Here is a 15,622-nt window from a genome sequence, read left to right as displayed (position 1 = left end):
TCCAATGCCTGACCCTGGCCAGAGAGAACCTGGTCAATGGTGCCTGCACTCTGCCTCCTTTCGCTAGATGCCACAAGCAGCAAACACCTGTCCCTGTGTCCCCTACCGCCTGCTTACCTGGGTTGTTCACTGTTCTGTTTTTAACCTTTGGCCTGGGCCTTCCCCTCTCAAAGACCTGAGAAATCATGTGATGCAGCTTTGACAAATTTGATCTAACCTAATTAAAGTACACCGGGTCCTTTCCGGCTGTCAGGCCATGTGTAAAGTGTCAGGGATCAAACTCAGGACTGTGTTTGCCAGGCAGGCACTTATGCTGCTGAACTATATCCCTGGCCCAGATGCACACACTTAATGAGCATGTGAGCTGAGAGTGTAGACCAAACACCCTACATGTACCATCTCGCTATAGCCTTGTTACTCCATTCCCAACAGGGATAAATAGAAGCTCCGCAAAGTGAAGCCTCTCCTGAGGTCTCATGGCTGATACACGCCTAGCAGAGCTGGAGCTCTGGCCAATCTTGCTGTAGGTCTGAGCTCTAGGTGTCCACTCCATGGTGTTTCCATGGGAAGCACAAGGACAGCTGAGGTCGGACCCCATGTTTGTGGGGCACTCAACCCTTGATTTTCCTATCTCTACTGAGGGCCTCTAGAATGATCGCACCATGGCTCTTTCCTTCCCTCAGTCTGGTCACAGCCTCCTTAATGTCTTGTGATAAGCCTCAACTAAGGGGCATAGCACACAACATCCTCTGTGGTCCCCACTGTGCCTTCCCAGGTACCATGACCTCGTTAGTATGAATTGCTGAAGTCCTGTGACACCTCAGGCCCACTGCCTCCCTGCCTGCTCCTGCTGCTCTTCCTGCCCTGACCCTTCCTCCTGGATGCCCTTGCTAGGGAGGCTCTGAGGAGCACAGAGCCTGGCACCTCTGGGAAATAGTGGCACCCACCTTTACCAGCAGCCCTTATGGTGAGGGCTGTGCCTTGTCCTCTGGGTCACAGTGCCTGTCCCCAAGAAGGTGCTCAATAAATACTGAGGGAAACCATGGATTTTTCTACACTTTAAAAACCAGAAGTGTTTTCTCTCTCATATGCTGGCGGGGCACAACAGGAGAAGCATGTTCTTCCTTTGACTGTCTATATGTTGTATAAAAAGGATCAACTACCATGAAAAGTTGGCTGGGCATCAGAACTGGCTTTTGTTATTTTTACTTGATTGCTTTTGGTCACAGCAGGGATTTCTTCTCCACATGCATGACACAGATCTGCCTCTCAGCTCTTGGAACGCTGACCTCTGTCGCTTGGCCCAAACACAGGCTCATCTTATTGTCCCCACGAGATGGGTTGAACAATGGGAGGGGAGAGAGAAAGGGAACCTGAAGGAGGTTCCTTTTCAGAGTCAAAGTTGGACTCAGTGTTCCCTGAGGCCACACTCCCAGGGCACCCAACACCTCCAGAAGGTCTGTCTAACATCTGAAAGCCATTGCCTCTTTAAGTGTGATCTTTGAAAGCTGAGGCATGTGCAGATACAACGTGTGTTCCCCAAAATTCAGACTGTATGAGAAGAGATGCTTGTTTGAAGTAGAAAAGCCATAGTCTCTTGTGTGTTTGCTTATGGAACTGTGATATAATTCAGTCTAAAAAGTGGAAAAAGTTCTGTTTTCTGGCCCCTGGGTCAGAACTCAGAGACTTGTGCCCTGACTCAGTTTCTCCATCTATGACATCAGGGAAGATGATATTGCCAGGCCCTTTGTGATCTGGGTGTGGATGTTGCTGGGAAATAACATTTTTGAAGAATGTTCTACGTTTGGAGGGGAAACTGTCACTTTCTTTTTCTCAGGACTAACATTTGTCTTTATCAGTCAGCTTCCCCACCCCTGGGGCAGGGCAGTGGTGGGAGAAGCAGTGGTGGGGGTTAAGCCTGGTGGATGCCTGCTGAGCAAGGATTGGACAGGTGTCTGGGGTGCAGAGGGCGCCATCCTGAAGTTGCTCAGGGCTGGGGAGAGAGGAGAGAAGGCAAGATTGCTGTAGGGTGAGTGGCTTTCGAGAGGCCCCTCTGTGGGTGGTGATGGAGAAGAGCCTTATCCGCACTGAGCTGCAGGGGCTTTTCTGAGGGATAAGGTTATGTTCTCTGGTACTTCCCTTCTGGATGCTCCATGCTAACATGTGTGGGGTGCAGGGCAGAGTACACACAGAGCTCCCCAAAGACAGGGTATACAGATGGAGCTTCTGGATCTGAGGACAGGTCCATGGAGTGGTCTGGGCTCCGGCCAGGATCCTGGTGATCCTTGTCAGGGTCCTTCTAGTAAGCTTGAGGTTAATGGGGCCTAAGTTCCATCGGGACAGTGGCAGCCCACAGCTGGACATGAGTCCCAACTCAGGGAGGAGCCTGACCTGGACACCTGGACCCTTGGCCGGGCAATGTTGGAGGCAGTTGTGTCTTTTGCAGGCCTTATTTTGCTGGCAGAATTTTCAGACACTCCCAGGCAGAGGGGAATGGGGGCAGGCAGATGGCATGAGGTGGCTCTGCCAGGGATGAGCTGACAGCAAGGACAGCCACTCTCCTCCTCAAGGCAGAGGCTGGGCTTATCCTATCTCCCCATGGCAGCAAGCCATATGCTCTGGGCTGAGCGCCCAGGTCAGGTGCCTGGCACACTCTCCTGCTTGCCCAATAGTTTTCCCTAAGTAAGAAAACAAAACAGACATCCAAACCACCTTTCACAGGACTGAGAATAAAGAAACCCTTATATTTGGGTGTCTGTAAAATGCAGGGGTCTAGTGCCTGGCTAAGGGGCAGCAAATCAGTCCACGCACTTCCTACAGACCTGACATACAGCTAGGTCATTTCTCCTGCTCACTTGCCTGCAAAACCATTGGAACTCAACTAAGCTATGAGCTATGGACCCCCCCCCCCTTCTCTAGGCCTGCACTAACCAAGCTCACCATGTGGCGTGACTCTCTCCCAAGGGCCTTCTGGAACCTCGCTTCATAGCCCATGTACTTGTGTCTACTGCTTTCCTATGCTGCTCTCAGCTCAACTGACTGATCTGTCGTGACTCCTGTAGCCAGCTGCAGCTCCATACATGGCGGATCTTGGGAGATTGGCCTCCGGAAGGGCGGCTCTCAGAGTGGCCCATGGGCATACCATGACAACCACTGGTGGATCTGCAGGCACCAGTACCCTGCAGGACAGCATCTATGCAGCACTGGAGCCTCTTCTTGCTGGCTTTATATGTGTGGCCACCACTTTGCAGCCAGGGCACTTAGGGTATAGTGGGGTTCATGGAAACACGGAGCAACTGCCAGAGCTCAGTTACCATGAGTGTGTGCTTCATGGTAACCATCTCTGTTTTGTAAAATTTAAATGAAATAAAACTTAAAGTAAATGTACATCTCTCAAATGTACAAATGAATGGACTTTTACATGGGTTCATAGCTGTGTGATCGCCACACAGGTTGAGATCCCAGTGCCCAGAGAGGGTCTACCATGTCCTGTCTGGCTGTCTGCCTCAGGTCACGCCTGCTCTGACCTCCGTCACTTTGATCCCTCTTCCCTGTGGATGAACATCACACAAATGGAATCCCTGAGTGAGTACCGATCATGTCCAGATTCACCCACTCACTATGGACTCACATACGATGTTGTATGTATTATGAACCCATGTTTTCACCACTGAACCACAGTGGTGTGTGTCATCCGTACTTTCTTTATCCATTCTCTTAATGACACCCAAGCTCTTTGTGGTTTAGGGCTATTACAAATAAAGCTGCTTGCTTCAATAGCTTCTTGTTTAACAATTTCTTTATTGTTCAAGATATATCAAACTTTGGGCAATTAGCATAAGTCATTAATCTTCTCAAAAGAGCCCAGGGCAAGTATAATTGGTGTGTCTGTTTTATACATAGGCAAACAGGCTTATCAGAGCTGAACAGCTTTCCAGAATACTCAGCTAGAAAGTGGCACACCTTGGACTTAACATGCAGCACGTTGAGTGGGAAGCAATGGAGGGAAGCAGGGAGGACGGCCTTCAGCCACAACCAGACCGCTTTGGTATTTTTAGGCCAGCTGGCTGCCATATCAGTGCTGAGAGGGCCAGGAGAGGACACTCACTAGAACGGCATCCTATGTCATCTGAACCTGGCAGGCATCACTTAGCAGTCTGCTTTTCTGAAAATTCAACTGGACTTTATTTGGATTTAGCCTGGCGATTGAGCCTGGGGTGCCCGCTGTGAAAAGGGTGCCTGCTGTCTCACTGCCATGGGCGCAGGTGCTGGGAGACGCCTCTGGTGTCCATCCGCATGTCCTCTCCATGTGCACTCTGGTGCTTTCTGCGTCCTGTGCTCGGCCTTCCTGAGTAGAGGCCTCTGCTGTTGGAACTGCCAAGCCCCCTTTCTTCACACAGACTATCCTGTCAAACATGCTAGAAGGACAGGGCTGACCAAGTAGGCAAAGGAGTGGATAAGCAAACAGGTAAAACATGACATAAGCTGTTCACAGTTACGATTTCTACGCTTTGGTTCTCTTTCTGTCTCTTAAGCTGTCCCCTAAACTGTAGGTTTTTAAATGTTGCAGCACCAGAATGGGACTCGTAGGAGCTGAAGGTATTTGTCTTCCTCAGACATCCGACAGTAATAAGGCATGTCTCTCCCTGGGGTGGTCCAGGTTGGAGGGCTGAAGCAGAGAGGTGACTCTGAAGCCTCTGCTTAAACCCGGTACCCTTGGCAGTCAACACTCTTCCCCACTGGGACCCTCAGCCAACAGTTGGTTTCCCTGCTGAGTGGGGTCATGGTGAAGGCTGGGGCCTCAACCATGCTGTCCCTGTCTGGCAGACCTGTTTATCCCCAGACTCCTGTGTGCTAACTTCTCAGGGGAGTATCTGAGTCCTAATCAGAGACAGGCAGAGCACCCCAGGGAAGCAAGAGCCCGGCACCATTCTACTCCTGAGCGAGAATGGGACTCAGCCACTGAGAGCTTACAGGGACACTGAACACTTGTAGCTCACACAGAGCTGTGGGAAGCATAAAAAGAGGCAGGACATGTCTTATTTCCAGGTTAGTGGAGCTATAGCTTGAATATGGCCCCTAAAGCTCACAAGTTGGCGACCTGTTCCCCACAGCAAGTGTTGTGAGCTGGGACCTTAGGAGATGAGAAATGGGCTAAAACTGCCATTTCTGGAGTGAGTTAGTGATTGTGGGAGTGTAAGACAGAGCAACAGGAGAGGGGCACCCCCATATGGTGACACCATAATCTCTGTACATGAAACCTATCAGAAGAGTGTTTTTTGCAGTCTTCCATTTGAATCTGGTGCTGCTCGCAGGGCCAATCAGAAGAGACTTTTAAAAATCCTCCATTTGCATGTGCGCACAGCCAATCAAAAGACCCTGCTCCTGATCCTTCATTTATATATGGCAGGAAGCCAAGTCAGCTTTTCCATAGGACAGTTTGCATGTGGTATGATGCTAAGTGGGCAATGGAACAGATACCTAAATGCCTTATTTCCATGAAAGAGAGATACCCAGGAATGTTGGACAAAAGACACCTGCTTACAGAAAGGTGGATCATTTTTCCACCTTCATAAAATATACATCCTTCCTACCTTTCTCTGTGTCTTGTCCAGCCCTTTGTTCAGGACAACAGGAACCTGGAAGGAAGCCCCACAGGATCATTCATCTGGCACCAGGTGGGCTCTTCATGATAGGATGCCTTTGGTTCCCTTCCTGTGGTGCCCCCACCTGCATGTAGGTGTATTCACCCCCAGTCTCTTGCTGTATCGAATGCACCACAGAGAATGTGACCAGAGGTCCTTACCAGCACCAGCCCCTTGGTTGGCCTCACATCTAGAGCTGTCAGACATGAGCCTCTGTTCTTTATAAATTTCCTGTTTTTTTTTTTTTTTTTTGTGGTATTGGGCATTGAACTCAGGACCTTGCTCTTGCCAGGCAAGTGCTCAGTCTACTGAGCTATCTCCCCAGCCCCTCCTGTGGTACTGTGACAGCAGCACCAAATAGACTAAGATAAGGTATTGTTAAGGAAACATATTAATTTGGTAGGAAAGAATTCCTTCTGCAAAAATGTGGTCCATAATGAACTAAGTCAGCTGAAATCAATTTGCAGAACTATGCTTTATGTAAGAGATGTGGGTGATGAATTTTCACTAAATACTTTCAAGGGCATGAGAAGTTGGCTGTTTGAGGAAACTCCATGACAAATCCTCATGTGATGTGTTAACCACCTCCCAATGTGTTGAGGAGGAAGCCTTCAGACTTTCAGTGTGCCTGCAATTCTGGATTCCGTTACGCCTTTGGTACCTAACAGTTCACTTCCGCAGAAAGATGCAGCTGTTCTCCTTATGGAGTTTGCCTTGCGGCTTAAACTCATGTAAATCTGGGCCCACACAAACCAGCCTCTGACAGCCACTGCCCTTGGTGCCTCTCCAAAACCCACAGCAGGGCCATCTCTGCTAGCGACACAGCCAGCCAGCCCGGTGAGGGAGGTGCTACCAGGACTGTCGCCAGAGCACAGCATACTCTGATGGAAATCTTGAGGACCCATTAAAATGCCACTCTCCAGCCGTCGCTGACAGATGCTATTAAACACATCAGTCTGGGTGGACACAATGTGGCAACACAAACTCATGGGCTGAATTACTGAAGCTGTAGAAAAATTGGCTCAGTTATAGCTCAACTCAAATCATAATTTTCCTTTTGCTGTACTTATTTAGAATAAAACTATAAGCATTGTTGCTCAGGAAAAAATTACTCAAAAATAACTCTTCCCACTTTAAACCTTATGAGCTGCTTCTTGAACATATTCCTATTCACTCTGGCACTGATGGGATTATGTAGTGCCATCCCAGGTACACACAGATTTGAGGTAGTCAGCTCTTCCATTTGGCTTCACTTTATAGGTGATTCCAAAATCTAAGTCTCATGCCTTGTCTTTTCTCTTGGACTCCAGGCCTCCACCTTCAAATGCCTTTTGGGCTTTATCCTCAGAGTCAGTCTCAGTCATCTCTCCTCATTGAACTATCTCCCTTATCATTTTCAACCTTATCCCACTTTCAAATTCTAGTCTGAAGTCAAAGAGCTTGCAAGAGGCAAAGCTGGGTTTGGACCAGATCTGTCCCACCATTTCAGTCATCCATCTGGTCACTTTGCAAGGTGAACCCTATTCCTCCTGTAAGGAAGATGCCTATTCCTGCATGGATGGAGGGAAACCCCCATCTGCAGTGGTATGAAATGTCATCCCACCCAAGACCCCCACACCCATCCTTCCACAGGAGCCATCAGCCAGGAAGGATTTTTCTGCCCAGCCAGAAATGAAAATTTCTTGTGCAGTCACCCAGAAGGAAATGAGTGGGGCATACACACCCACATGTCCTTTGGCAGGGACCACCGGCCAGCCAGGCCACAGGCACACCTTAGCTTGGGCTCAGCAGCTATGCTCAGCATAGGTGAGCCACATCTTGCCCTGAAAGCACTTTCTGTAAGCTAGGCCTCTGCAGGTGCAGTGCGGCACTGTGGCTTAGTGCAATGGTGAAGCTGTGGTCACATTTGCAAGACTCCTAGCAGAAAATCTGCCTTTTACCAAGTCTTTGTCAAATGATGATACACAGAAAAGCCAAAATTATTCTTTGCAAGACCAGAAATAGCATATCTGTTTGTGTGGAACTGAACCAAAAGCAGCTTTGGCTTGGATCTGTAAAACCCACATTTTAATTCCCTGTCTAAGCAAGAAGCAGAAGGATATAGAAGATGCAAGGAGACTTTCTGAAAGCTGCAGAGAAAATTAGTTCTGCTTCTGTGCATGACCGCACACCGCATGGCCTGAAAGAAGAGTATGTCTGCTAACACCATGACTCCTACACTTGATCTAACCGAAAGGCTGAGAAGCCATAACATAGTGACTTCTGTTCCACGGTAAGGAAGAAGCCATCAGTCTAGGTGAGTGCCGCCGAGCAAGCTAGGAGAAAAGCTTCTCCGAAACAAAAGTGGTGCCATCAACAGGAAGGCATGAGTCTGAATCTCTAGCATCGTTTTCTATCCTTGGAGGGGCCGGTGGCAGATGTGGTCAGGGTGTTAAGGCAGAACACCTAACAGAAGTCACCACTCGGATTAGACCTGGCAGGAGTTGAAATTATCTTGAAGAATAGAACTGTACACAGAGGGGGAAGAGTATTTCCAAGTCAAAAGGGATGAAGTCCAAACCCTGAAATGGGAGACAGTGAAGTTTTATGTTTGGAACCTAGAATGCAAAGTGGGTGGGAGCAAGAAGTGACACCAGAAAATCCTCATGGACCAGATCATGGAGACCCTTGCAGGACACACATAAGCTCTGTACTTCACCCCAGTGAGCTTTGGAGGGAGGCGTGGTGAGATTAGCTCTCTGATTTTGGAGGACCACTCTGGTGACACGAGAGGACTGGTGGAAGGACAGCAGCCCTGGAGATGGGCGAGCAGCTAAGGGCTGTTGCAGAGGGTGGAGGATGTGACTTGGAATAAAGCACTGGCTGCAGAGAGAGGAGAATGGCTTCAGGCCTCTCTTGGGCTCGGCTCTGTCTCTAAAGGCACACCCAGCAGCTGTGACAGGGCCTATGCCCAGGAAATGCTGGTGGAGTGCTGGGAATACTCAGGACTCTGCAGCCACAGGGCCCCATCAAAGCCCCACTCTGCCCTTCTCAAGCTCTGGGGCCAGGGGCAAACCATCAAGTCTCTTGGTTCCTCTGCTTCCTCAAATGTAAAGTATGGATAATGATGGTACACATTCCACCATAAATACACAGTAAACAGAGGGCTCATACATGTTGGCACTCAGGCCAGCCATGTAAGGAGCCTTCCACACTTGCTGCTTATAAGAAGTGCGTTTGGGAGAGACTGTGCTACTGTTTCTTTCAGCTGTAGTCCCATCACATCTTAGTGGTCTACCCCACGGCGTCATCCCCAGTAATTTCCTCCCCGCTCTTCCTGTGCCTCACTTCACACTGTGAGTGACCTCTACCTAGGCTGATCTTCAAGACACCTCTCACCACATCACTCTCCTTTTCCAGCTCTTCTAAGCCTCAAATCTAACATCCCCCCACTTCCTTAACCTTGCTCTTATTTCCTCTTAAGTTTGTTTCCCATTACAGTTATGCCTCAGCCTGTGCCTTTTTTTTTTTTACACTTTTTAAGTGTGCAAAAAGTTCCATGTGCTATCTGCTTAGGTCTGTGGCACAACTTACTTATATCTGTGAAGGCTGCTCTGCACTGTGACACTTCCCAAGTGGCCGAGAATCTGGAAATGACAGGCCCTATGAGGGCATCCTCCTTGGGGTGATGTATTCCCAGTATTCTGGGTTTGGCATTAATTTCATGGGTCATTTCCGTAGTTTTTATTGAATCGTTTTGTCCTTTGTGGGCTAAAAAGGCCAACAAATGTTTAAGTACATGGCAGGCAATAACCATAAATGATCTGACTTCAGGCATTCATTCTGGTCACAGAAGCCATAGCGTAGGGAAACTGACTTAGAAACCCAGGCTGTGACCACTCGAGCCATTTACTGATGTGAGGGTGTCCACTTGCAGGGGATTTGGTTTTGTTTTAGTATACAGGTAGTGGCTTAATTTGGAGAAACAGAATGCACCAACAGCCCTTGAAATCAACAGGAATGATGTCTTCCACTTGAGGATATCTGCCTTTGAAAGACAGAGGAAGACTGGTTCCCCTGTAACTTCTTCCTCCCTTCCACACACTAGGCCACTCCCTGCTTCTTTCCAGCACTCTGTCGTTGGCTTTCCTGATTGCTTCACTTTTCCCCTCTCATTTGATCAGAGCCTGACTCTGTAGCTAAGTCATCCCTCTTCTGTGAAGTCCTTGCGATTACAACCCACACTGAACTTTCTTTTCGCTAAGATTCTACTGTCTTTGCTTTATTCTTTTATTCCTCTTGTTGAGAAATACTTGATGTGTGGCAGCATGTACACAAAGTACACAGAACTGTTGGGACCTGAAGCTTGTACACCACAAGCTTCTACACCACAGTCAAGACAGTGAACAGTGCCACCAAGCCCACGTTTCCTAATTCCCCGGGAATCCTACTCTTCACCCCCGGCTCTGTTCCCCAGGTCACTACTAACCTGTTTTTGTCAAAAAAAAAATCAGTAACTGAGCCTGGCATGGTGGCACATGCCTATAATCCCGGTACCCTGGAGTATGGAGCAGTAGGACCCACACGAGTTTGAAACGAGCCTGGGCTATATAGTGCAGCACTGCCTCAAACAAACAGAAAACCAAAACAGAAACAAACAAAAACTCTTCAAGTCTTTTGCTTCCTCTTTTGTTACAAAATTATACTTCATTGTTTTTTTCCCATCTGTGTTCTTTATATAACTTTTCAAAACATGAAAAAATAAGGGGAAAATATTTTATATTTATTCCCATAGCAACTTCCATTTCTTCTCTTCTGGAGTATCAGTTATACTCTGCGGCATAACAACTCAGCCTCAAACCCAGTTGCTCAAAACAATATTATTTTAAGATCCTGTGCAAATTGAGTGCAGTAGAGCTGGTTTTCTCTCAGGATCTCACAGCATGAGGGCTTCACGTTTCAGACTTGGTGAGGCCACTCTTGGCTGTATGACACTTAGGCTTTCCCACAGGGCAGCAAATGACATGCTAGAGAGCTAGATGGCAGAGGGTCAGGGAGTGCGAGAGAGCTCACAGCCTCTATAATGCACTCTGGGAAAAGCACCTGTCATGCTTGCCTCTGGTTCCCAGAAGCAAGTCCCCAGGTTTATCCTGCATATAAGGGAACTCCGGGAAGATGCTGTTTGTTACATTTTATTTGCACATATGTTATAAAGCTCACAACACTGTGGTATTATTTTTGCTTTAAAAAAATAATTCAAAAAAAATTGCCTGGGCACCTGATCCCTGTTCAGAGTCCTATTTCTATCTGGCATCATGCCTTGTCTGCCTGAGGGTGCCCGTGTCACTTGTCTGCCGATGGTGTATTCTTTCAGAGCTTGGAGGCCTCAACAAGGCTTCTCTGGCCTTTGTTTCTTAAAAGGCTTCTCTGGCCTTTGTTTATTTGCGTTCAGAATCCTAAGTTGAATAATTCTTCTGTCAGTACATTAAATCTGTTGCTCTGCTGTCTTCCCACTTGTGCTGTTTCTAATGAGAAGTCCGCTGTTGTTCAGGACTGCGTCACTAGGTACTAATTGTACTATGTCTCCCTTCTGGCTGCTTTAAAGATTTCCTCTTTTTGATCTGAGACAATTTGATTAAGATGCACCATGATGCAATTCTCTGCATGTTTCTTTTGTTTGGGTTTGCTGAGCTTCCTGGATTTGCAAATTTATAATTTTTATACATTTCAAAAAATATTAGCTGTGAGGCTTCTGAATAATTTTCCTGTTCCATCTTCTCCTTTGAGGATGCAAATATTAAGTCCACTTGGAGTTGTCCCCCTACTCACTGCTCCTCTGTGAGTTTATTCACTTATTTTTTGTCTTCTTTTCCTCATCGTTTCATTTGGGACATTTTTTACTGTGTTGTCTTCATGTTCACTAGTTTTTCTTAGGTATATGCAGGTTCTACAAGCTCCACTCCAGTGCATTCCTCAAAGTGGACTTTGAACCATTGAATTTCTTCTCAAAGAAACTGACTTTTTAAAAAAAGTCTTCCTTTCCTGTTCTCAACATGCTCTTCCTTTCACTATCTTCTTAAACATGAGGAGTATGTTTATTAGGTTAATGTTGTTTTTACTAATTCTATCTTCGGTATCATTTCTGAATGAGGGATCTATTGATTGCTTTTGTCTTCATTATGAGTTATAGTTTCCTGAAATGCCTAGCATTTTAGATTAGGTGATAGACATCACTCTACTTATGGTGCTGGGTGTTACAACCTTATTTATCTGTATTAGCTGTTTTGGTCTTGGTGCTGGTCCTGGATACACTGGTTGGAACCATTTTGGGGTTTTCCACTTTCATTTACACTTTGTGGGAACTACAGCAGTCTTTATTTAATGCGTCTCCTTAGGCAACACTCTCCTGAGTACTCAATGTCAGATGCCAGGAGTTATGAGGTTCCTCTGCTCTTCCTGCTTGGAGCAGGAATAGCTTATCATCTTGAATGAGTGTCAGGAATTGCCCTGCCATGTTTGTGATTCTTTCTCAAGCATCAGGAGGTCTCCACAGTGCATGTACTCACCGGTACAGTAGTTAGCTTTGGCTCTGGAGGAGCCCCCTTCAGATTCTGGAAGTCTCTCTGAGTGCAGCCAGGTAACTGTGATTGGGGAGCCCACATGCCTTGTCCTCCCCTAAACCTCTCAACCCAGCCTGCGCAGCGCAGGTATGTTGCCCAGCTCCTCATTAATCCCATGAAGCTCTGTGTAGGCACCACGCCGAAGCAACTGTAGGCTCACTTTGTGTCCTTTCCTACCTTACAGATTGCTGTCCACTTTACAATGTCAGAAAATCACTTATTTTGTCTTTTTTGAAGTTGTTTAAGGTATTAAGTTAAATCTGGATTCTCCTACTTCGCCATGTTAAAAAATGGACTCTGTTTCACTTGCTTCTTCAATAACCCGTGCTCAGGAGGAAGTGCTCCAGAGGGCAAACATTACCTGACTTCTTTTACATATAGCAAAGTGCAGTACACACACACACACACACACACACACACACACACACACACAGGTTTTGAGAAAGTCTGTTTCCTTTGCTTCCCAAAGAGCTCATTCATCTGGCTCATGTCTTACCTCCATCTTCTCCATTTCTAGCCCATCATAATCATCCACCAACAGGCATTTCCTTTCTCTGCGTTACCTAGGCTGACAGCCTTTGATTTCTCTTTATGAAATACGGAGTGACAATATGCCACAGAAGATGGCCAACAGCTGGCATTTATGTGCCCAAATATGTAAAAAGTGAAATCAGGTGAAAAATTCTACTTTCTGGTAAAATTAGATTATCTTAATTACAGTGCCAGGCTTGGTGGAGAGTCATTACTTTGGCCTACTCCCAACCTCCACTCCTAGTGCTCTCTCTGCTGGGATTCTCAGTGCCTTCCCAAAGCCACCAGCAGCCCAAGAGTCACCCAGATGGTCCTAAATCCTCTCTTGTGTCACAAGCAGGGCCCGCAACACACTGGCTGCTTCTCATGCTGTTCTCATTCATCTCAGTCTCACCACTGGCCGTGGAGGAACTCACTAATCTCTATTTGTAATGCAGATACATCGCTTCTCACTTCCCAGCCTTTTGGCAAAGATCAAGTGCAATGCAGCTACATGACTTCTTCCTTCCAGGTGGAAAAGCTGGCTTTGCAGATGAAGATCCTAATGAAATTATTTCACACGTGAAGGGCACTCCCTGACGCACCTATTGCAGTGGTGCCAGGACTTGCCTGCTCAAACTAAAATCCTGTGGAAGGGATGTGCTGCACACTTCCACGCATGCCGTCCACTCCTACTCCAAAGCTTATCAATTCAACCTTTCTCCCATGGCCTTTATTTTCATTAGTGATGCCTCTGATTTCCTTATTATGTAAATGTGAAGATCAGGTGCCATCTTCCACACCTTGATCTTACATTATTTCCACTCAGTGTTTCCCAGTTCTAGCAGTTTTTTTTTCCTCCAGTAGTTTCATATGTATAGTTTCTCCTATAGGCCACAGATCCTACTCTCCAATGTTGGCATAGTCATCTTTCTCTGCACTTCCATCATCACTCCCTTGTATGGGGTTTCATCCCTGAAGCTCCTGCTTCAAGTATCATGCAGTTATCCTAACATTGCTAGGATATTATGAAATATGTGTTTGGTCTTTGTGCCATTTTCTGCAACACAGCTCCTAAACCTTGGGAGTCTCTACAGTGAGAAGCACCTCTTTTGTGTGCTCACGAGATGACTGGTGGCTGATGGCCCTGGACAGCATTGGGACAGGGGCTGCCACCAGAATACTCAAGGCATGATTGAAAGTTGGGACTTTTGGCCCCAACTCCCTACCCCAACCTCCAGGGCTAAAGGCTGAATTGGTCACTGGTGATTAATGACTTAACTAATCATGCCTATGAAGCATCTGCAAGGACTGGGGTGCACCCACAGAAGTGACCATGTGGGACCTGGAGGGTGCAGTGCAGAGACAGGACAGGGAGGCTCTCTGCCCCACCCCACATTCCTCGTCCTGCAGCAAGTACTCCATCTGGCTTTTCATCTGTTTGCTTTGTAAACACCTTTATAATGAGCCAGTAAGTATGTTTCCATGAGTCTGCAAGCCACTCAAAGCTGAGAAGGGGCTCATAGGAACCTCCATGGAGAGCCAGTTGGTCAGAAGCATGGGTGACAACCTGCTTCTTATGCCTGGCATGTGAGCAGGGAAGTGGTCTTGTGGGGCCTGCCGTTCCTCTCAGCTGGTGCCAGCACTGTGTTGATCAGGGATTGCCCCGCTGGTGTCTGGCAGGGAACTTACACAAGAAGAAGGCCACCTGGCTGCTGTGGAGGGAAGTCTCCACACTCCCTACAGCTGTGGTTGTACTGTGTGGTAAGACACAGCAGGAGAGACTCTGGTTTTTCCTCTTTGTACTTAAGAGTTCCGCAAAGTCAATCTGCTACAGGACTTCCAAAGTTTTGGTGGTTCCCTGTGGCCCAGACCAAGTCCAATGCATGATTAGCACCCTGGTCCTTTTCTCTAGGGGGATGCGGCCTTCCTGGTCCCTCACCGCTGGCCCCACCCCATGCATGCTGTTTCCAAGGCCCCAAATCCAATCACTTTCCACAAAATCCACTTCTTTGAACATGAGATTTTGGGGGATACCCAGATAAAAACCGTAGCACCACATAGTGGGCCCTGTCTGGTATGCATACACTACGTGGAGTCAAGTTTGTCTCCCCTAAAGTGAGCTGTTTCTTTGGAAATAGGAAAACATGTTGTTTTAATTTTTCTTTTTATTAGTACCATGCTCTACAGTATTTTTGGGAGTTAATGCTGGAGACTGACCCCACGCCATTCACACTAAGCTACATTGTCAGTGATTATTATTATTTTTTGAATTTTGAGACGGCTAAATTGTTAATTGCTCAGGTTGGGCTTAAAATTGTGATACTCCTTCCCCAGCAGCTGAGAGTGCTGGGACTGAGCCACCATTCCCAGCTAGAAAATTGGACAAACTGTACCTCAGGGAAGCCAGAGAGAACAGACAGTTGAGTGGCTGTGAGTGTCCAGGCAGGGACAGAGTCCAAAGGTAGACTCCCTAGGGCCAAGTCTAAGAGAGGCAACACAGGGGCTGAGGTTTGTGAAGGCGAAGAGAGGACCAAAGGAAGACACCTCTGGGATGCAGAGGCTGCCAATTGGTGACCCCAGCCAGCATGAAGGATGGAGGGGACCCAGCAGCCTCAGAACAGCAGCTCTGTCCATGTCCAGTGCCCACAGTGCCATCATGTTACTGACATCGTGAAGTGACACCGAGGTCCCCAAGGTCAGTGATGGGTAATCTTATCTGTGAACTCTATGGCCAGATGTTTCTGGGTGGAATTAGCATTGGAGAGGGAGGGCTCAGTGCAACATCTTTCCTTTCTCGCAGTACGTGAGCGTCACGCAGCGCTTTGATATTGTGCACCCAACCAAAGGTTTTTTTTTTTTTTTTTT

The 15,622-nt window shown here is 47.4% G+C and overlaps 1 protein-coding gene across 1 annotated transcript in view; it reads right to left on the bottom strand.

The window, feature by feature from the left end:
• The window catches only part of Parm1 (prostate androgen-regulated mucin-like protein 1), an 80,879-nt gene that overhangs the window by 28,981 nt on the left and 36,276 nt on the right, over positions 1-15,622 (bottom strand). The window lies entirely within an intron of this gene.

This window comes from Octodon degus, unplaced genomic scaffold (genome assembly GCF_000260255.1).
Source record: "Octodon degus isolate 3935 unplaced genomic scaffold, OctDeg1.0 scaffold00028, whole genome shotgun sequence".
Taxonomy (NCBI): domain Eukaryota; kingdom Metazoa; phylum Chordata; class Mammalia; order Rodentia; family Octodontidae; genus Octodon; species Octodon degus.
The sequence above is the reverse complement of the archived record's forward strand: the minus strand, read 5'-3'. Positions and strand labels throughout refer to the sequence as shown.